We start from the raw sequence: 22,452 nt of genomic DNA, 5'->3' as shown, positions 1-22,452 counted from the left end.
AATTATCTAAGCATGTTGATGGATCTTGTGTATTTTCAAGGAAACAAAATGACAGAACATACCAAGTAACTAATACATTATAAGATCATTTCATACATGCTTTAGGCAAAAGGAAACACAGAATTTTTTTTTCCTTTTGTTAATCAAGAAAGGATTTCTCTGTCTAACAGTCCTGGTTGTCTTGAAACTCTCTTTGTAGACCAGGATGGTCTCAAACTCACTGAGATTTCCTGCCTCTGCCTCCCAAGTGCTGCAATTAAAGGTGCATGCCACCACTGCTCAGCAACACAGAGAAAGTTAAGGACAGCATGTTATTATTAAGGAAATATTGGCTTCCTATTTCACTTAGAACAAAATCCAAATCCCTTGCCACTCTGTCTGTTAGACTTTTTGGTGCTATAAAAACAAAACATGAAAGAAACAATGAAAAGAAAGGCCGCTTTATTGGGGCTCACCATTTCAATGGTTCCACTCCATGCTGGCTGGCTGTATTGTCTCTGGGCTTGTGGTAATACAAAACATCCTAGCAGAAGAACATGGTTGAGCAGAGCTGTTCATCTCATGGCAACCAGGAAGCAGAAAGGAGCTACAGAAAGACACCAGGACCAAGACACATCATTCAAAATGATGTCTCCAGCCACTCACTTCCCCCAATTAGCTTCCACCTGCCACAATGTACCCATAGCCTATTCTGATTAATCAATTCATTAATTTGCTAATAAAGTCTGATCCCTTCTGATATAATCATTTCTGGAACCGTCCTCACAGACACCCAGGTATATGCTTTCCCAATGTTCAGATAAATTGCCAATCAATATTGACCATCATATATATGACATAATTACTTCCTTAATCTGTGCCCCATTTCTTTGATAGAGCCATATCTGTTTCCCACCACACAGTAGGTTTTCTATTCTTGTAATAATCTTTCCCAAGTCTCTGTGTAACTAATATTCTCTTCCTCCAAATTTCAATTCAAAATTTTCTATTTCATACTGGTCTTTTTTGATTCTTGTAGCTAAAGGCATCTTCTGTTAGCTTTGTTTTCTGCATAACACTTATAAATTCCTGAATTTTTTTGCCCCATTTCACCATTTTTCTCCCCTCAAAGAAGTAAGTAAATAGAAGTAGGAATGTCTCCCCTAATACTTAGAAGAGTGCTTCACATAAACTACACATTCACTAAACATTTATTAAGTGGATAAGACAAGAGGTCTGAGTTCCATTCTTCTAGAAGATATGAGAAACTGGAATGATCATCACACCACATTGAAAAGAAGTTTGCTCATCCAGAACAAGTGTTATCAAACTATTGTCCATATATCAAATTTACCATGTCACCTATTTTTGTAAATAACCAACCTCAATCACTTACGTATTGTCTATGACTGTTTTCACACTACAGCAGCTGAACTAAATAATGCCACATATACTACATGGCTCACAAGATTTAAAATATTTTGATATGGCCCTTTAAGAAAAAAAGCCTTTTAATATTTTGGGAAAGGGGTGACAATCATATCTTGCCTAAGTTCCCCTCAGCAGTTTGAATAGGATGACGCATGCCAAAGATTTTTGTAGGGTGTGAACTTCTACTCATGTTATCTAGAAAAATGATTGTCATGATAACTTTGCAAACAATCAACCATTAATAATTATGCAAAATAAAGACAATGCATTTTATTGCTAAGATGATTCCAAACCAATATCAATGAAGTTTGAAATAACCTCTGTAAGTCTAAGCCAGTCTTCCCTACTTGAGTATCAGCCCAACTGTGGAGTAACGTACTTAAGATTAAATTTCTACTTCATTTATCAGCTATGTGCTTTTGGATCCTCACCAACTTTGCATTTTAGATTCTCTCCCTGCAAAATGGAGCAGTAATACTGAAGTGAATATGCTATAGGATTGTTGGGAGTATCAAGCGAGCAGAGCCTATTGTCACAATTCTAGACACAGCCTGGACTCACCTGAGAATAGTCTCCATGAGGGTTAGCAAGGCCAGATTGACCCGTGAGCATTCCTGGGAGAGGTTTTCTTAATTGGGATGAGAAGGCCTGCCCTGATGTGGACAACATCATTTCACATGCGTGACTCTAAAGTGAATTAAAAGAAGAGAGTGACATGAATGTTAGCATATATGCAAACCACTGTCCTCTGCTGTTATCTGTGGATGCTATGAGACCTATGCTTTACATTTCCATTGCCTTGACTTCTCTGCTATGCTGAACTGTAACCTGGAACTGTAAGGGAAAACAAGCCTTGTCTCCCCTAAGTTGCTTTTGTGTTAAAGTATTTTGTTACCACAACAGAAAAAAAAAAAGAATGTAGGACACGTGTGCAGTAATACCTGGACCATTCTCAACACCATCAATGAGAATTTCTCTCGTCATCATTGGTTTCATCATCACAGCTCTGTATCCTGAACTAATTGTGTATCTCAGGAAATAATTTCTATGCTTGACTTTTCATTCTATGGAGGAGTCAGTGTAGAATACCAGTGATCTTCCCTTCTCACCTTTTCTGTTATATTCATGTTTTTCTCCCAAGGCTGCACCGTCCTCTTCTGAAATGGCCTTGGAATGTTTGTTTTATCCTAGCCTCTCTGTCTCCTTACTTTCCACATTCAACTACTAATATTTGTCTTTCTAGAATAAATAATGTGCTGTGGGGCTGTATTTCATTAGCTCCCTAGTTCTTGTCTCAAATCTTGAGATAATCATACAGGTGGGTAGATACCTGACTTCAGTAGACTCATAGTCCAGTCCAGCCTCCACATAGCATCTATGTTGTCCTCTAGAACAAAATCAGGCTGTTTATTTACAATTTCCTGAGCTGTAATTTTACTTTCTGAGATGGCAGCTACCTCCAGTCAGCTTGTGACTTGAAAATATTAATTGGAAAACTCCAGAAATAACAACTCAAATGTTTTAAATTGCATGTGTTTCAGAGTTTCATGACACCATCCTGCTCCATCTTAAACAAGGCATGAATCATTCATTTGTTGAGAGTATCTATGCTTCATATGCATCTGTATATTAGAATTTTTCACACACACATGTATATAGAGAGTCCAGTGCTATTGCCTCAGTCTCCACTGACACTCAGAACATATCTTCCTGTGGGTAAGGTGGGGATGGGGAATATTGGAGTTAAAAATTTCCAGATTTCCCATTACTGTTGTATGAGAGCCTTCTAGACCTGCTACCTGCTCCACTTGTCCTCTGCTGGTACCCACAATATATATATTTCAATATTGTGCACCTACTTACTGTTCTCTCAGGCAGCCGGCAAATAATTATTGATGATTAAGTTTCTTATGCAGCATTATCTCCATGGAAATATGACCTAATATATGACAGAAATTATAACTAAATAACCAGGCATTGAGCTAAAGCTTTCCCCCATTAATGTAATATCTACACCATAATTTCATGTCAAAATAACTCCTGATTTCAAAAGTTACAATACAACTATGTATAGAGTGGGAAATCATTTCGGTTGTCTTTGAGAAACATTTGCTAAATATGGGTCTCTGCTAACAAGGGCAATTTTCCTTTTAAAAATATCATAGCAAACTTACTATGGATAGAAACTATGACTGAAGAAAAACTAGAAGCAGTAAATAGCAGAAGAAATAGCTTTCAATAGTTAACGTTGATTGAAAGATTCTGGGTAGAGAAAGGAATTGCAGCAAGAATAGACTAATCAATCACTAAGTGGGTATAACAATAGAGGGTTCCCAGATAGCAGAAAGAGTGAGCAGAGGACTAAGCTGAAGCAGTGATTGATATGGAGCAGAACCAGCTGAGTCCCCTTAGGGAGGGACAAGTGCTCTGCCTAAATAGGGTCCCAGTCAGGGAAGCACAGAGCTCCCTACTGGGGCTAACCAGGAAATTCATTCTTTTTAACACTTATCAGGGAGTCTTAATGGATGCTCAAAAGATCATTTTACCTACATTAGTTACTACTGAGGTTTGTGTATGTAAGGGGAGCAGTAAAGAAACTGCTGACATAACTGTCCCATTATTAAGGAAGGTTTCTTATTGTGCATAAGAGAGAGAGAGACAGAGACACAGAGAGAACATTCAGAGGCATCTGAAAATGTCCAGAGCAGAGAACGAAAGAAGTGGGCTGAACATAGCCAGTGTGCTGGAGAAAGTTAGAGCTAGGGAAAGAGGGAAGGAATAGATAATAGTGGAGGGAGTGAGATATCAAAAGAGGGGAGAGAGGAGAGAGAGAGGGAAAGAGAGAGAGAGAGAGAGAGAGAGAGAGAGAGAGGAGAGAAGAGGAGAGAGAGGGGAGAGAGAGAGAGGAGAGAGAGAGAGAGGAGAGAGAGAGGAGAGAGAGAGAGAGAGAGAGAGAGAGAGGAGAGAGAGAGAGAGAGGAGAGAGAGAGGAGAGAGAGAGAGGAGAGAGAGAGAGAGAGAGAGAGAGAGAGGAGAGAGAGAGAGAGGAGAATAGTGAGACTTGTGGCATGAGGATGAGTAGATGATGGTGGGGAGGGCCAGGAGATTGGTGTTGGCATTTGGAAATAGACGATAAGTACTCGTGAATACATGCTGAGGGATCCTGGAGGCTAGCATGGACTTTAATATGCAGCCACAGGTAAGTGTTGGTGGAGGGCCGTATGTCTCTTCTGCCAGAAAGGAAATGACATTTTTTGGTGGGTGGAAATCCATTTCACTGAGGAATACTCATTTTGTCTAATCACCAGAAACCTTCCTATAGTCCTGGATATTTAGACCACCTGAGACCTAATAGGTTGCCCCTCAATGAAAGTTACCATCCGATATAGTACTGTCCCTACTAATGTTCTGACCTCTTTAATGGTGCCAAATAGATAGTTCTTTTCCCTGGTGTTCTGGTGCACCCTCTCAGCAACTGCATTTTGGCTATCTTATGTTGTTGCTAAGAAGGAAATAAACAATGTAGTGAAAGAAAGCAAGAAAGGTAAGAAGGAGAGAGGAAAGGAAAACAAGTTGTAGTTCATTCTTTGAAACTACTAGAACTGTGTGTAAAGCACCATTGGGATTTTGGAAATTACTCAGCAATGATGTTTTATTTGCTTCCATGTATGAGCCCAGAACAACCTCTCAAATTAACCCAGTACTTGGAATTCATATCTAATTCATGGTTCTCCTGCTTCTGCCTTTCTGTCATATTTTACTGGCATATACCACCATAACTGGGTCATATCTAATTTGTATCTAAACCTCTTGGGTCATTTCTGGAAATGAAACCTTCCAGTTATCACACTAATCATTTGTCATCAAAGAAAGCAACTTGTTCTCACAACCTTTCTGTGCAATTAGCAATCTACATGCCCATGGAGTAAAATGGGTATGAGTGCCATGGCGAAGTGACCTCAGCTCTTCATATGCTTTGCTTCAAAATAGACTCTGATAGACATGAGAGAAGAAAATAAATGGGGTTTCTTTTGTTATTTAGGTATTTTTAAACTTTCCATCTGGAAATTATTTCTGACACTAGTAAAATTCCAGTCTCTCCTGGAAATATCTAACTTTGGTGATTTCCCAATTTTCACAGACCTCAAGATGTTTCATCCTTGGAGACAAGTCTGAAAAATCCATTTTATCCAGAACATGCTGTACTAAATAAATAATAATAATCCTACATCAACATATAGTGCAGTGAGTGAGTCTGGACATGAGGAATTAATCTTGAATTTTACCATCTGGTCTAGCAAAAAGATTTCAAAAGTTCAGTTAGAACAGAATAAGTTATAGCACACTATGACTATTATGAACCGGCAGAAGTTGGTGCTATCATTTACAAAGAGGTGAGTGACCTGAGACCAGAACCATGAGGGGCAGTGGAGGGTCACCTGGGGCCTCAGGGGTCCCCTGGTGGATGGCCTGAGGCCTCAGTGGGAGACAGACAGATAGAATAGACATGCAGACTGAATTTGGGTATGGAATTAATTCATTTAGTGGGTTATGGAGGGGAAAGGGAAGGAGGAAAAGGGGAAGGGGACATGGGGACATGGGGAGGGTGGGGGAGAAGAGAGAATGGTAAAAGCTGCCTCTTCAGATGAAGGGCCGAGAAAGAGAGAGAGAGAGAGAGAGAGAGAGAGAGAGAGAGAGAGATCTGTTTGCCTTGGTGGAAGGGTGAGGTTGGGAGTGGGCAAGGCTTGTCTCTCTCTTTTTTTTTTGATTTTTACTTTATTTTATTTTTTTATTGAAAAAATTTACGCCTCCTCCCGCCTCCTATTTCCCTCCCCCTCCCCCACTCCTCTCCCCCTCCCCCCACTCCTTTCCCCCTCCCTCTCCAGTCCAAAGAGCAGTCAGGGTTCCCTGCCCTGTGGGAAGTCCAAGGTCCTTCCCCTCCATCCAGGTGTAGGAAGGTGAGCATCCAAACAGGCTAGGCTCCCACAAAGCCAGTTCATGCAGTAGGATCAAAACCCAGTGCCATTGTCCTTGGTTTCTCATCAGCCCTCTTTGTCTGCCATGTTCAGAGAGTCCGGTTTTATCCCATGCTTTTTCAGTCCCAGTCCAGCTGGCCTTCGTGAGCTCCCAATAGATCAGCCCCACTGTCTCAGTGGGTGGGTGCATCCCTTGCTCATGTTCTCCCTCCATCTGCGCCTCATTTGGACCTTGGAAGGTCAGTCCGGTGCTCTAATATGGGTCTCTGTCCCTTTCTTCATCCACCGCCAGATGAAGGTTCTATGGTGATATGCAAGATATTCATCAGTATGGCTATAGGATAGGGCCATTTCAGGTTCCCTCTCTTCAGCTGCCCAAGGAACTAACTGGGGACATCTCCCTGGACACCTGGGAGCCCCTCTAGAGTCAAGTCTCTTGCCAACCCCAAGATAGCTTCCTTAATTACGATATATTCTTCCTGCTCCCATATTCACCCTTCCTTTAACCCAACCATCCCAAGGGACACCCAGGAGATTAGATTAGAGTTGAACCTTAGTGGTGCCTTATAGCGAATTTTTCCATACTAAGGCAGATGACAGAATATGCCATGCAGACAGAGCTTGAGTGTGGAGTTTATTGAGAGAAGAGGAGAGTAGAGGGAAGGAAGGAAGAGGAAAGGAGGGAAGGAAGGAAAGAGGGAAAGAGAGAAAGGGAGGGAGGGAAGATGGCAGAAAGGCAGAAGAAGGGGGGGAGTGGGTAGAGCTTGTCTCTTAAAAGTACCTTTGATTGTACCTGTGTACAGTCAGAGATCTGCTTGCCATGCACAGAGGTTAGGTGCCAGGTTTCCAGGGGCAGGGCCAAGGTGTGCCTGGATACATCGTGCCAAACAGGGCAGGCCAGCATAATGCCTGAATCCTATCAAAGACTACTTTTAGAAAAGAAATCCCTCATTCCATTTGTTAGAAAAAACAAAAAAAAATAAGGTACAGAAGTGGGTTGGGGCCAAAGATGTTGCACCAACAAGCCTAATTCCAGTATATGGGCAGGTACCTGTTGAACTGTGTCAATTAACATAAAATGCAGTAAGATGGGACACGGAGATGAGAGTTTGATAATAGACCTAGATCCAAGAAAAAAAAAGGTGCCCTCAGTTTATGTTCAGGAGTGCTCATATGCACTTAGAAACCTTAGCTCCATGCCATCAAGAAAGAAATTTCTGTCCTGTGAAAGCAAGCCAGCAGTAGAATTGGAGTTAGTTAGCAAGAACATTAAGGACAAGTGAAGAAATGACCCTTTGAAGTAGAGCTTGACTGAAATAACCCTTTTGTAGGAGGAGGCTGCTTGTTCGTCCCAGCTGCCCAAAACCAAAATAACCACACAGAAACTATATTAAGTAAAACAATGCTTGACCCATTAGCTGTAGCTTCTTATTGGCTCTTATAGTAATTTAACCTATTTCTATTAATCTGTATATTGTCACGTGCACTGGCTTACCAGTAAAAATTCGGCATGTCTGACTCTAGCAGCCCCATGGCATCTCTCTCTGATTCTGTCTCCTTTCTCCCAGCATTCCTTTTAGTTTTCCCTACCTAGCTCTATTCTCCTACAGCTCTGCTATAGGTCCAAAGCAGTTCCATTATTAACCAATGAAAGCAACACATAGACAGAAGAACCTCCTACACCACCCTTTATGGAGAGCTGGACTGAATCTGCTTCTGCAACCATCTAAACTTGGAAGCAAATATGGATAACTGAGCAGTTGAGACAAAAATTCGCATCATTGGAAGGACATAAAGCAGCTAAGCAATTTCTGGTGTCTTCATATTTATAAGGGATCAATGATCATATGACATGCAGGCTGCTCTTAGATTCACTCAACATAACATTTACGAAATGAATGAGGTGTATTCACTGATTCATTGATATTATCAAAATGTTCTCATTAAAATCTAATTACTTGGAGGTAGACATTCCAGGTATAATTTAGAGTTAAAAAGCCTCATATGTTTCCTATATTGAAAGTCCATAAACTATGAACATATATTTATCTTTGCACAACTAAAACACTACTAGAATTAATGATGGTGTGAAAGCTATTAAATTTATATTTAAAAACAATTATTAATAGATTCCAAGTAGTTAAATGCATAGAACTATAGATTGACAGTTTATACTCAATGGGCGGTGGTGGCACACTCCTTTAATCCCAGCACTCGGGAGGCAGAAGCAGGCGGATCTCTGTGAGTTCGAGGCCAGCTTGGTCTAAAAGAGCTAGTTCCAGGACAGGAACCAAAGCTACGGAGAAACCCTGTCTCAAAAAAATCAAAAAAAAAATAGAAAAGAAACTAGTAATGGATAAGATTAAGAGGAACAAGAACTCCTCTCTAAACCTAGTAAGTGTTTCCTAAACCTTAAATTAGCAACAATACAGCACAAGTAATAGAGACTGTATAATATGTGTTAATATCTTGCAGAAGTTTTTTAATTAAATTTCTTTTTTTTGAGAACTTTGTACATTAGTGCTGAATCTACATCACTCTCACTCCCTCTCTCTCTCCAACTCCTCTCATGTTCATGTTTTTCCTTCCCAAATGCTTGGCCTCACCATGAATTTTACACACACACACACACACACACACACACACACACACACACACACACCCCTAGGTGCTGCTCATACAGACATGTGTCAAGGACTGACTACTTGGAATCCAGGGATGAGCTAGTCCTTGAAGACCATTTCATGGCAACAATTCTATTATACACTCTAAAACATTTAATACTTGCTGATCCTTAGAAATCTTAAGAAAGCTTTTTTCTGAGGAAATACAGAACTTCATTTGGAAGGAACTGTTTCAGCCATGGTCCATTGTTTAAGTTCAAGACTTACAGAAGAAATATCCTTAAACTTAGTTGGTTCCAGTAGACAGAAAGGAAGGCTTAATAATGTGATGTTAGCCACAGAATTCTATATTGACAGAAAACATTTCAAACTATCTTTTTATCTATCAGTCTCATTTGAAAGTAAGTGCCCATTTGCTAATACAAATATGCACTAGAGTCAGCCCCACAACCAACCCTGTAAATACATGAGAAAATAATGTTTCTGATTTATTCTTCTAGACATTTAATAATATGTATTTTCTGTTTTCAAATATATCTTTATGATGTAGAAATTCATTCTATTATGGTGATTTTCAGCCATGGCCCTAGCTTTGATTGAATGTGATTTTTACACTTGCCTTTTAGCATTTAGTAAGATATGCATCCAGTGCACCACAATAAAGACCACACACAGATCTTGATGGTCTAGAAATAGGTCCTGCAATATTTAGAAAATACTGTGGCTCCAAATTTGAAAAAAAAGCTATGTTTGAGAGGGTTTTGTTTCCTAACATTAGAGCTGGAGTTAGTGGGAAAATGGTCCTACCACAGTTACTCTAAGTAAGGTAATAGAATGAGTGAACTCATGACATAGGACAAGGGGTAAGGAGCGGGGAATTGCAATGGATACATATACTCATATCTTCCACAGGACAAAAAGGTCACAAGAAGAAAAACAAAAGAATCTTAAGGGACTGAAGAAAAAAATAAGCCCCTTCTTTGATGGGACTTTAAATCAGGCATTACTCATTCCATATTTTTCTTCAGAGCAAATGTCTATATGCACAATGACTGGAAATACTTGGGAATCAGTGGATACATTTAGGGATGATTAAAGATATTAGTGGACATGCTGGGAGCTACAAGGATCAGAACTTGTGGAGTCACCAAGTGGTCAGATAGAGCTAGCGTTAAATACCCAGGTTCATGCTCATAGCCATTTGTCAGTCTGTGTATCCTGCTCAGTCTGATTCTCAGCTGTCCAAATGACGAGCTGCTTCTCTAGTAATTCTTCCTATTGTTCACAGAGACAGTGAAGGAAGAATAAACCTCATCTTGCAATGGCATAGGAAGTTTGACTTGTTCCCTCACAGTTCCTGAATTTATCTGGGCATTTACTGGGCATCTAGTAAGAGCAATAATAGTCTTCAAAAGAGTCACAAGAATTACTGCCACAAGATAAGATTGGGAATTTAAAATATGGATTTCAAAAGGATTTATTTATTTTTTTAATTTATTTATTATAAATTTCCACCTCCTCCCATCTTCCCATTTCCCTCCCCCTCCCCTCCCCCCCTTCCCCCTTGCTCTCCAGTGTTAAGAGAAATCAGGATGCCCTGCCCTGTGGGAAGTCCAAGGCTCTCCCCCCTCCATCCAGGTCTAGGAAGGTGTGCATACAAACAGACTAGGCTCCCAAAAAGCCAGTACATGCAGTAGAATCAAAACCCGGTGTCATTATCATTGGCTTCTCAGTCAGCCCTCATTGTCAGCCACATTCAGAGAGTCCGGTTTATCACATGCTTGTTCAGTCCCAGTCCAGCTGGCCTTGGTGAGCTCCCATAAGATCAGTCCCACTGTCTCCACGGGTGGATGCACCCCTCAAGGTCCTGACTTCCTTGCTCATGTTTTCCCTCCTTCTGCTCTTCATCTGGGCCTTGGGAGCTCAGTCCATTGCTCCAACGTGGGTCTCTGTCTCTATCTCCACCCATCCCCAGATAAAGATTCTATGGTGAAATGCAAGATATTCATCAGTGTTGCTATGGGAGAAGGCCAGTTCAGGCACCCTCTCCTCTGCTGCCCAAGGACCTAGCTGGGGAAATCCCCTTGGACACCTGGGAACCCCTCTAGAGCCAAGTCTCTTGTCAACCCTAAAATGGCTCCCTTAGTTAAGATATCTTCTTCCCTGCTCCCATATCCACCCTTCCTCCATCTCAACCATCCCATTCCCCCAAGCTCTCCCCAATACTCCCATTCTCCCTTCTCTTTCCCCATCTCCCCTTCCCCCCACCCCATTCCCACCCCCATGCTCCCAACTTTTGCCTGGTGATCTTGTCTACTTCCAATATCCAGGAAGATAAGTATATGTTTTTCTTTGGGTTCACCTTCTTATTTAGCTTCTCTAGGATCATGGATTATAGGCTCAATGTCCTTTGTTTATGGCTAGAATTCATTTATGAGTGAGTACATACCATATTCCTCTTTTGGGTCTGGGCTATCTCACTCAGTAAAGTGTTTTCTATTTCCATCCATTTGCATGCAAAATTCAAGACGTCATTGTTTTTTACTGCTGAGTAAAACTCTAAAGTGTATATGAGCCATACCTTCTTTTCCATTCTTCTATTGAGGGGCACCTAAGTTTTTTCCAGGTTCTGGCTATTACAAATAGTGCTGCTATGAACATAGTTAACAAATGCTTTTGTAGTATGATTGGGCATCTGTTGGGTATATTCCCAATAGTGGAATTGCCGGATCCTGAGGTAGGTTGACTCCCAGTTTCCTGAGTGGCAGTTTCTCAGGAACTGGGAGTCAACCTTCCAAAAGGATTTAAAGTCCTGAATATGAATTTTTCAGCTCTTTAATGTTGGGTAAATTATCAAATCTCCTTTGATGCTTATTTTCCTCATCTGTAAACTAAGGTTTACAAATCATTTTGTGAGATATGGTCTCATTACATAGTCCAGGATGGTCTTCCCTCACAACCCTCCTGCCTCTACCTCTAAGATGGGAAGTACAGACATATGTTACTCAACTCTGCTAAACTATAGCCTTCCAGTTTCCCTAATGTCCTAGCTATTCATTTTACCTCACCAACTTTGTTCACAGATTCTCTCTCTCTCCCTTTCTCTTTCTTTCTCTTTCTTTGTAAATGTGTGTGTGTGTGCGCACGCGCGCGTGCAAGCCTGACACATGTATGGAGGAGGCCAGAAGAGGATGCCAGAAGTTTTGAGCTGCCCAATGTGAGTGGTGGAAACTGGACTCTAGACCTCTGAATGAACAGCAAGTGCACATAATCGCTGAGCCACCTCTCAAGCACTGGTTTAGTTTCTAACTGTTCTAATAGAAAATGTTTACAATGGAAGATGGGTATCAACTTATACATAAGCTCTGTTCATCCAGGTTTAGTGTTCAAACAAGTCAGAACTTTGGGGATTTATCCCCTGGCAGGCCAAGGGAAAAAAACAAACAAACAAAAAACCAAACAAAAAGCAAAGGTCTTTAGAATTACAGAATCACTAAAAATCTAGTTGCAAAAAAATGTAGCTAAACCTTCACATATTCACTGATAAAAATGTATACTATCACAGTGTTAGTTTAAAAATAGGATTAACATAGTGGTCAAAGGAAACAGCATTTATTTCAGAAACAAAGAATAACATTCAAGTATGTTGAAATGGGGTGCCCCTGAATAGGAATGGAAAGTCAAGGGCTAAAAAAGTTTGGAACATACATACATACATACATACTTATTCTATATAAAAAGACCATGTATATATTGGAACATATACATGTTTGTGTATACACACACACAGAGAGAATGCGTATGTGTCTGAATGTACGCATGTGTACCAAAGGCATGCAGGAGACCACATAGGTCAGAAGTATTAAATTTCCTGGAACTGGAGTTATGGATGATTCTAAGTCACCACACAGATGCTGTGAACCAAACCTAGCCCTTAGCAAGAGCAACAAGTGCTCTTATCTGCTGAATCACCTCTTCAACTTGCAGGAAGTTTTTAATAAGAGATTCCTGCAAGTTCTTTCCCGAGGCAGTCTATTAAAAAGACAGGAGAGTTCCAAATTGTAAACCCTTTACTATTGGTTTATCAATTAAGGTAGTCAGTCTCCTGCCTAAGAGATGTCAACATCGATTATTTCTCCAAGTTGATTAGGACATCTTTTGGTTCCATCTTTAGCAAGTATGAAAAGTAAGCTCCCCTCACAGTGTCCCTACTGCACTTTGGAAATCAGTATCCTTAATTACTCCATTTTCTTTCACAACAGCATTTGCAAATTTGTAACTTTGTGAGGGTTTAGGAATATTTCTCTCTCAAATATTCCAGGATTAATGTGCTTGTTTAATGATCCTTTCTACTCTTTTAAACAGTGTTTATGACAGTTTCCAAATTGTATCATGATACTTATATAAGCTACCAAAGACAAACAAAATCCATAACAAATAATGAGTTCTTTGCTTAGACTTTCTGGTCAGGGGGTTTGTCCATTAGACTATATTAGAACAGCATGTATCTAAGCTGGAGAATTTTTTACAAATTCAATAAATATTTATAAAGGACTTCTTTCAAGAATAAGTACTAAGTACATACCAAGCTTCAGAAAGGGGGAGTCACAAAGGCAATATGATATGCCTTGCTTCCAGGTTATTTGTACTTTAGACTGACTAAAATTAATAATCAAATTTTCTGCTTTCTTAACTTTTACTGTTTACCTCTTGTCATCCTCAAAGATGCTGATAAAGTTCAGTACTATCAACTCCATTTTAAAGATGCAAAAACTGAGGCTCCAAGAACTAAAGATACATTTGGAAGGCTGTTAACCTCATGTTAACACCTAAGAACTATCCAAAACCAAATTATCTGGCTCAGGTTTTATTATGCCCAGTCGGTGGGGACCCCAAAAGACCACCAGGGAGATTGACTCACCGAAATGCAAAAGCAAGGTTTATTGTGTGCACATACAAGCCTGTAGGGACCTCATTGGTACAGAAGTGGCAAGAGGATGTGCCCTGCCCTTCTAGAGGGCATTATTTAAAGGCAAAACCCAGAAAAGTTATTTTAGCAGGTTGTGTGCTGGCAGGTGATCCTATCTACAATGGTTGGAATGATAGGATTTCCTTTGGATGGTCTGTTCCTGGGTGGTGCCTGGGTGGTCTCAGTTTATGGTCTTTCTTGCAACCAGGTATTGCTTTAGGGAAAACTACTGAGACTCACGCCTCTATTGAGCTTGTCCTGACTGGGTCCTACAAGTTTAATGTTCTCACTTGCTGCAGCAAAGGAGAGTCAGCTTTTGCTAAGTCAGGGAAGGAGCTCAACACCATTTTGACTGATTTTTTTCACAAGCTATATAGCTTCACTGGAGTGCTGGAAAACACACCATGAAAGAGAAAATGAGCAAAGACTTGTTTCCTGTCTTCTAAAGGCTTCTGAATCGATGGTGGGCATGTGCGGAGTAGAGAGAAAGAAAAGGAACTTTAAAAAGTAATAAATAAATAAATTAAAAAAAAAAAATAAAATAAAAAGTAATAAATGAAGGGGAACTGGAATCAGTGGAATGGTAACACATATGCAAGGAGATGGCCCCTGTCCTACTGGAGCTTAAGGTATTTATCATGTTCATCATTGTGTGTGTGTTCCAGAGTCTGCCACTGGGTCTGGTTGATATATATGCAAACAAACAAACAAAAAAACCCACAAAGTGTTGGAGGCAAAGAAATAACCAAAGAAATAACTTTGTAGAAAAGTTTAAATGTAGCTATTTCTTTTACACTGAATGGCAACAGCTTTATCTGAACATCCATTTGACAGATTTTTAAAGATGAAGTTCAGAGCGTGTGAGTAACTTTTTCAAGTTCCTAGTATAGTAGAGCTAAAATTTAAAGCTAAGCTTACCTGGATTTAAGTTCCATGTACTTAATAATAGATTGCTTAAATGTGGTCTACTACAACTAGACAATACTCACCAAGTGCATTCACATGGTCCCCAAAGGAGACATATTCACTAGGATGTAAAGTAGGTGTACTATTCATAAGATCCCAAACTAGAAAATGCCCAAATGCACACCATTAGATAAACAGATAAGCAAATTGTGATACAATGATGCGTGGCGTGCGAATGCCGTACATGGGCGAGAATAAGTTGCCTGCAGCTACATGCAACTAATAGATAAATAACACAAATATTGTGCCAAGAAAAAGAACCCTGACCCCTAAGATATACATAGTAACTTTTTTAACATTTCTATTTTAAACATGAAATAAATAGACTAAGGGATTTCAGTGGTTATTTTTTGAGGTCAAGAGGAAGGCAGCACTGGGAATCATCTAGATGTTTGTAATCTTGTTTCTTGGCCTGGGTCCAGATTACAATAGTGTTCACTTTATGGGAGTTCATTGGTATGTACAACTGTGATGAATGGGCATGCTTTTCCACATGAGTAATAAGTCAGGGGTAGAACGTATAAACGGTCCTCCATTTATCATGAGATTATACCCTCCATAAATACAAATCTATTGAGACTCCAAAATGCAAACTCCCAACTTTAGTGACACATCATACTATAGAGTTCTTTTTGCATGACTGCAGAAAATGACTGTGAGCTGTGACTCTCTGTCACTCACTGCCTGGTAGCACCATGACACAGATACAAGATCCACCGCAAACAGGTGGCACCCCCCTCAAACTATCAAAATTCAAATGTTGAAGTTTGTTATCTAATAAATACATATCACTTTTATGCTACCGTATCTTTCAGGAACCTTTTATAGTAGTTGATGTCTGACATCTGGTTTAGTGTCTACTTCTGGGGAAATTAAACCCAACCACATACAGAAAAGTAGCACAAAATGATAAAGAAAAACCATGGAAACATTGATTTGACAATGATCTTCTTTCATAAATATAAACAATTATCCCTGGAGAGTGACGAATAACACCCTACAATAAGTTCGCTTGGTTACCTTGCCAGAAGAATTCAGCAGCGCAGTGTATCTGTTTGGACAGCAGGGAAGTGTTTGCTTTAATATCACCACCTGCAGAATGAAATTCAACCAATTAAGTTAGGAAATTGCCATTTGCAGATAATTATTATTTAGCTAGTTTCTAACTTCAAAGCTCTGCAGCCATTTGAGGACAAGGTCTCACAATTGCCACAGGGTGTGGCATCGTAGATGGTCTATTTTAACTTAATGATCTGGAAGAGGAAATAACCAGCATGGTAATGACATTGCAAACGATGCTAAATTGAGAGAGTTGCAAGTACTAATAAAGGCAGCAGAACAAAATGGGGGAGACTTTGTTGATAAAATCTGGGCTTTAATGAAGAATGCCAGTCCTTTGAATTGCCAATTGTTGGCCCAGACAGTAGATGCCTGAGCAGACTCCTCTGAGCTCAAAAATGAACGTCTCATATCTAAAGAATTGAATATTTTATTTCAGCACTGCAATTTAAAAGAACCCTTTTTAAGCTTTAAAATTGTTTTAAAGTTACAGAGAAATTGGGACTCTGGTGCAATACTTTCTGCATTCAGTGTCCCCTATTAATGACATCATACATTAACACAGCACATTTGTCAAGACTAATGAGCCAATATTGGCATACTGTTATTTTTAAGTTTTGCTTTTAATTGTAAGTTGACAAATTGCACATCTATTTCTGGGGTACAAAGTGATTTTATGATGTATTAACACAATATGGAAAAATTAAACCATGCTAATTAAAATAAATCCATCATCTCAAACACTTGTTTTTATGGTGAGAACATTAGAAATTAACTTAGTATTTTTGAAATATACTTTATTGCTTAGCATACTCACAACACCATATGCCATATTTCAAACAAACCAACCATTTTCCGAATGTAGCCTTGTGTCTTCTGCTTATCATCTTCCCATCCCAGTCATTCCACTAATCAACTCTGCTTTTTTGAGCTTAGTTGTTTTAAATTAGACACGCAAGTTAGAACACAGACTTTTCTCTGTGTATCTGACCTATTTATCTTAGCATATTGTACTCCAATTTCATTCATATTATCACAAATGACCAATCTTCATTTTTAAAAGACTAGAATAGTATTTCATCTCAGAGGCATGTCTTATTTTCTTTACCTGTTCATCTGGAGAAGGGCATTTGGGTTGATTCTTCTTATTGGCTATTGTGAATAGTGCTGCAATGAACATGGAAGTTCAGACATCTCAACATAATGGTTTCAAATCTCCTCAGTAAGATGGCTAGATCAGAAGGTGATTCTAATTTGGTTGTTTCAGGAACAAGCATGCCATTTTCTATAATGGCTGTATTAACTTTTTTACCAGTAATGCCAGCAATCTTCACAAATACTTTAAAAAAATCATCTGACTTTTTAATAATATACCTTCTTAATGGGCTGACATGATGTCTCAAAGTAATTTCTGATTTGCATTTTTCTGATGATCAGTGATATTCAGCAATTTCTCATGTTTATTTTGGACATTTGTCTGTCTTCTTTTGTTAATCATTTTAATTCACTGGCCAAAAGTTCCATAGCTGGATCTGTCCAATGATGTCTTTCTCTCTCCAGAATGTGATTTCCTTATCTTTTGCTGATAAAAATCAGAATATTAGAGCTGGAGAAATGGCTCAGCAGTTAAGAGCACTTACTATTTTGTAGAGGACCTATGTTCGGCACCATAATTACATCAGGCAAGTCACAACTGTCCTTCACTACAGTTCCAGTACATATTGTGGTCAGTTGTATGCACATGGTATACAGATACTCATACAGGTATACATTTGTGCATATATTAAAGATCAGAGTGTTATATTGGGGAATTGGAATTGAGGTAAGTAAGTCTCTAGTTTAAGAATTGTGGTTAAATTGATTGGAAATATGCAGTTAGAATTTGGGGTAACAATATTTGCTGAGACTTCTAAATCCTCCAGGGCCTTGTCTTTGTCTACTCTCTGGACTTAGTAAATTGTAAAGTACTTCCCCTGAGACAGAGTCTGGATCTTGAAGCTTTTCCCAGATATGAGCTATTATTAACTATAGTGGTGCCAGATTGGTATGAGGTGTATATATGAGTGAGACACACTGGTCAAATAGTATACCTTGTTCGTTCTTCTTTTGTTTTTTTTTTGTTGTTGTTTCTTTGTTTATTTTCCACTCATGTTATGTTACAGCCTCTTGTCTAGGGGCTGGCTATGGTAGAAGGAATAGTTTTTGACTAGCTGAGATAAGATGTTGGAAAGCTTCTTCTCTGGGAGAATGGGGCTTTTTCATGCTGAAGGCCTTGGGAGGAAGCCAGAGTGATTATGTACCTCATTCCTAGATCCAAGCACCAAGTGAACTCTCTATAAATTTGCCAGGAAATCTGGTGGGTTGCTAGAGGTAAACCCCTCTGAATGCTGTCCTTCCACGAGTCTCTTACTGTCATGCTGTTCCCCATTTAGCCTCACAAAATTCTAAAAATTGTTGTGTACATGTTCCTCTCAGTTGTTCTCTCCAGAGGCCTCTGCTCCAGGAAAGCATAGCTCAACTGCAACTTTAGATGTGCCTGTGTTTCCAGATTCTAGGGTGACAACTTGTCCTAAAGCCATTCTCTAGTGCACTCAAGAATAGTTGCTGGTTTTCAACTTTTCTAGGTCTTTTCCCTAATAATAATTAGTAATCACCTCTTCACATCAGATCTGCAGCAGGTATCTGCCCTACACTAATGTTTAGTCAAATAACATGGCTAAAAGATACCTAATACTTTTATTCTAAGAGGTAAGTTGAAAAGTTGCCCATGTTGAGTGTCTAAAAACTATGCTAAATATTATCTTGGTTGCCAAATAAGTATGGGACCACGAGGCACCAGATACTATTATTCATTTGTTTGTTTATTTGTTTGTTTGAAGTATAATTGCATCGTTTCTCCCTCCTTTTTGCTTCCACTCAAATTCATAGTGTCTTTTTCTTTAATTATGCCCTCCCCACTCTCCCTGTGTACAAATGCAACCTTTGAGTTCATTTTCTCTTGTTTGTATGTATATTTTTCAGGCAGGGCATTTTATATGAGATAATCCAGCAGGGGGCTCTTCCCTGCAGAAAAACGAATTCTCCCTCTCTCAGCAGTTGTTAATTGCTGGTAGCTTTTAGTATAAGAGGGAGAGGGCCCATGAAATTACTCCCATCTACACTGAGATGCAAACTGTTGTTAGAATTGCTCGGGTCTTCCTAGGCAGCAATGTTGTTGTGATTTCAAGGTTATAACTACAAAGTCATAGCTAAAAGGTGCTATCTCACAGCAGACTTTCTGATCGTCTGGCTCTTAAAATCTTTCTGACTACTCTTCTGCAATGTTCCCTAAGCCTTAGGTACAGGAGGTGTGCTGTAGCTGTATAACTGCAACAGGACCACCATGATCAGTTGTTCTCTGCATTTTTGCAAGTTTTGGTTTTCCATAGTGGTTTTCTTGTGCTGCACACAACATAGAAGTTTCTATGATGAGGAGTGAGATCTACACTTATGTGTTGTCAAGACGATTTAGAAAAGAGAAAATGTTTTGGCTTATGAACATGGCAGTAAGAGGTTCTCCTGGTCTATGGCCTCTCTCATCATTGGTAGTTAACTAGGTTTTCAGTAGCAATTATGCTTTCCCTCCTGCTGGGTGATTTTCAAATCCAATCAGAGAGCTGTTGGTTACCACCAAGATAGGAGTGTCACTATTGCACCTTTTGGGATATCTTTTCACACTGCTCATTATTGTGCTTCAGAGGTGTGTCGCAACTGGCTAGAATTAATGATTGCTTTTCTCCCTTATCATCTTGCAAAGCACCTTCTATGAAAGCTAGTCCTCAGAGAGGAATCTTTCTGGTCAGTTCCAGTTCCAATTCTCTGTGCCCTACACCCAAATTTTTCAGCAACACAGACTTGCTTTCAGCTTCTACGAGGCAACCAAGTCAGCAGCAATAGCCCATATTGTTTTTTCAGTCATCTTGACGCCACTGATCAACAACTTCAGAGGAGGATTTGCATGCCTGTTACTAGGGTTTTTGCCAAATAATCTATGTCTCTCAGGGGGGAAGTAATATCACCCCCCAACTGAAGCTAGTTCATTTAATATATGTATATATAAACTCACATGAATTCTATGTAACTTTGCATCCTTAGTGTCCAGGTACTACCCTAGAAAATGTAATTACCTCAGTGAACAAAGGAAAGCTCCTTCTTCCATGAAGCTTACAAGCTATGCAGAGAAGGGCAGAAAGTTATGATAAAATAAAACTGAATAAGAGCAACAAAGAGTAATAATACACATGTTGGGGATTTTATTTTAGAGTAAATCAACAACAAAACAAACCAAGCAAGCAAGAAAACAAAACAAAAAAAAAATCCCCAGAATGAAGATAGAAATTTCAAAGAAAATTTCTAAAAGAAATTGAAATGTACTCACAGGATATGTGAAGAAGTACTTTGGGAACATACTTAGACTGTCATAGAGAGGAACTGAACACTGCTTTTAAGTGGGATGGAACCCATTGGGAGAATTTTCAATAGAAAAAAATGCTACGATCAGACAGATTTCCAAAGTACCATCCAAGTTAATGCACTGAAAGCTGATGGTTTGAAGTAGGAAGGACAAAAGAGAAGCTACAGAAATTGTGTAAGGTACCACTGAAATTGTCCCTGCCAGAGATGATGGTTCCTTAGAAAAAATGAAATGTGATCAGATTTTATAATCATTTTAAAGAAGTTAATGGAGGACGACTTTGTCACTGAGCCCCAGTAAATGACCATAACTTCCATGGGCTTCATGGAAGTGTAAGCATCTTCTCCTCAAAGAGAGCTCATTTTGGTGCTGAGCCGAGTGGCAAAGGAAACCTGAAAACCAGTATTTTAACTGACTTTGCTGTTCACAGCCTGTTAGAAATTTGAAGAATATTTATTTTCTGTTAAACCCAACCATTTGTTTCACAGAAGAAAAAAAAAATATTCCTAGAGATTAAGTGGCATTTTGTAAATTGCTCACACCTGAGTGGGTCTCATTCCGCTGCATCATGCTTCTCTTTCATCTGGTGAGAATGTACAAACCAAACTAGCAGATGATTGCTAATTCTACCCAAATTCATAGTAACATGATTCTTTCATGAAGTCCATGGCATGTGGATCATTTTTGAGACAACATCACAAGAGCAAGACAGGGGTGGTTTTTTAGTGCATTGCATTCCAATCACTGCATGTGTTTTTCCTCATCAACAAGAGGACACAATCTCTAAGAGAAGTTTTTAGAAGAAAAAAATAAAACAAAGAAGAAAGCAGATAAAATCCATGGATTAACCAGTCATAACTGCTTAAGAAATGTGTCAGGGCTGGCAACATTGTTTATCTCCACACAATTTTGTATGCTCCCTTGGTGATCTTTGGGCCTGCCACTGGTGTAACACAGAGGGGCTATTTGGGTAGCATATGCTCACTTACCAGATGAAAGAGAAGCATAGTGCAGTAGAAAGAGATCCACTTTATCTTAATTGGCTGAGTTCTCCTGGAAAAGATATTCCTGGACAGAAGAGGAACACGAATGGAAATCCTACGAAATAAATTGAGAAGCTTTGTAGTTCATAAAATAGTTTTTTTCTTAACTGGAAATGCCTATTATTTCTTCTGCATGTCAGAGGCTGGAATGGGAGATGTATGCATTGTTTATATAAATGTCCTAAGCAGCCTTTAGAGGTAGGCAGTGTTATTCCCATTTTGTAGATTATATGATGAACTCCAGTGCTTTGAATGCATTTACCAACAAAACTAATGATTCAAATATTTTCTCCCAAATATTTCACTTAGGGTAATGAGGATGACCAAATTCATGAAACCTGAGAAGTAGAAAAATGAAATTGGCAACAGTTCATTAGTTATATATACTCATAGGCAAGGGGAGAAGTACGCTATGTTGTGCAAGATCATATGAAGGTTATAGCCATGAACAAAGTGAACACTAGGGCTATAAAAGACAGGTTTTGTAGTATCACATTTATAACGGGGACCCCTTGGTTCCCAAGGGATTGTAAAATTGGGCTACTTGAACAGTTTTGTGAGCTGACAGAGAAGAACCCATGCCCTGGCACTAAGGTAGGAGCTATGCCTACGTTGAGAAGTGTTTCTCTAGGTGACCATGCCTAGGTGAGTTGTGAGGGGAAGGTTGGAGTGTAGTAATATGAGCAGCGGGGCTGTGTCCCCAGCACCCCGGCCGCCTGCTAGCTTATGCCCGAAATAACAACACACAAACTGTATTCATTTAAACACTGCTTGGGCCATTTCTATCTAGCCTCTTCTAGGCTAATTCTCACATATTAATTTAGCCCATTTCTAATCATCTGTGTAGCGCCCCTAGGTGCGCTTACTGGGAAGATTCTAGCCTACGTCCATCCTGGGTCGGAGCTTCATCACATGCGCCTGGGAGAGCGGAGCATGGCGTCTCTCTGCTCCAG

The sequence above is a fragment of the Microtus oregoni genome, unplaced genomic scaffold (genome assembly GCF_018167655.1).
Source record: "Microtus oregoni isolate MIOR12 unplaced genomic scaffold, Mior012 000108F_ref0000382, whole genome shotgun sequence".
NCBI lineage: Eukaryota > Metazoa > Chordata > Mammalia > Rodentia > Cricetidae > Microtus > Microtus oregoni.
Note: the sequence above shows the minus strand (reverse complement) of the source record.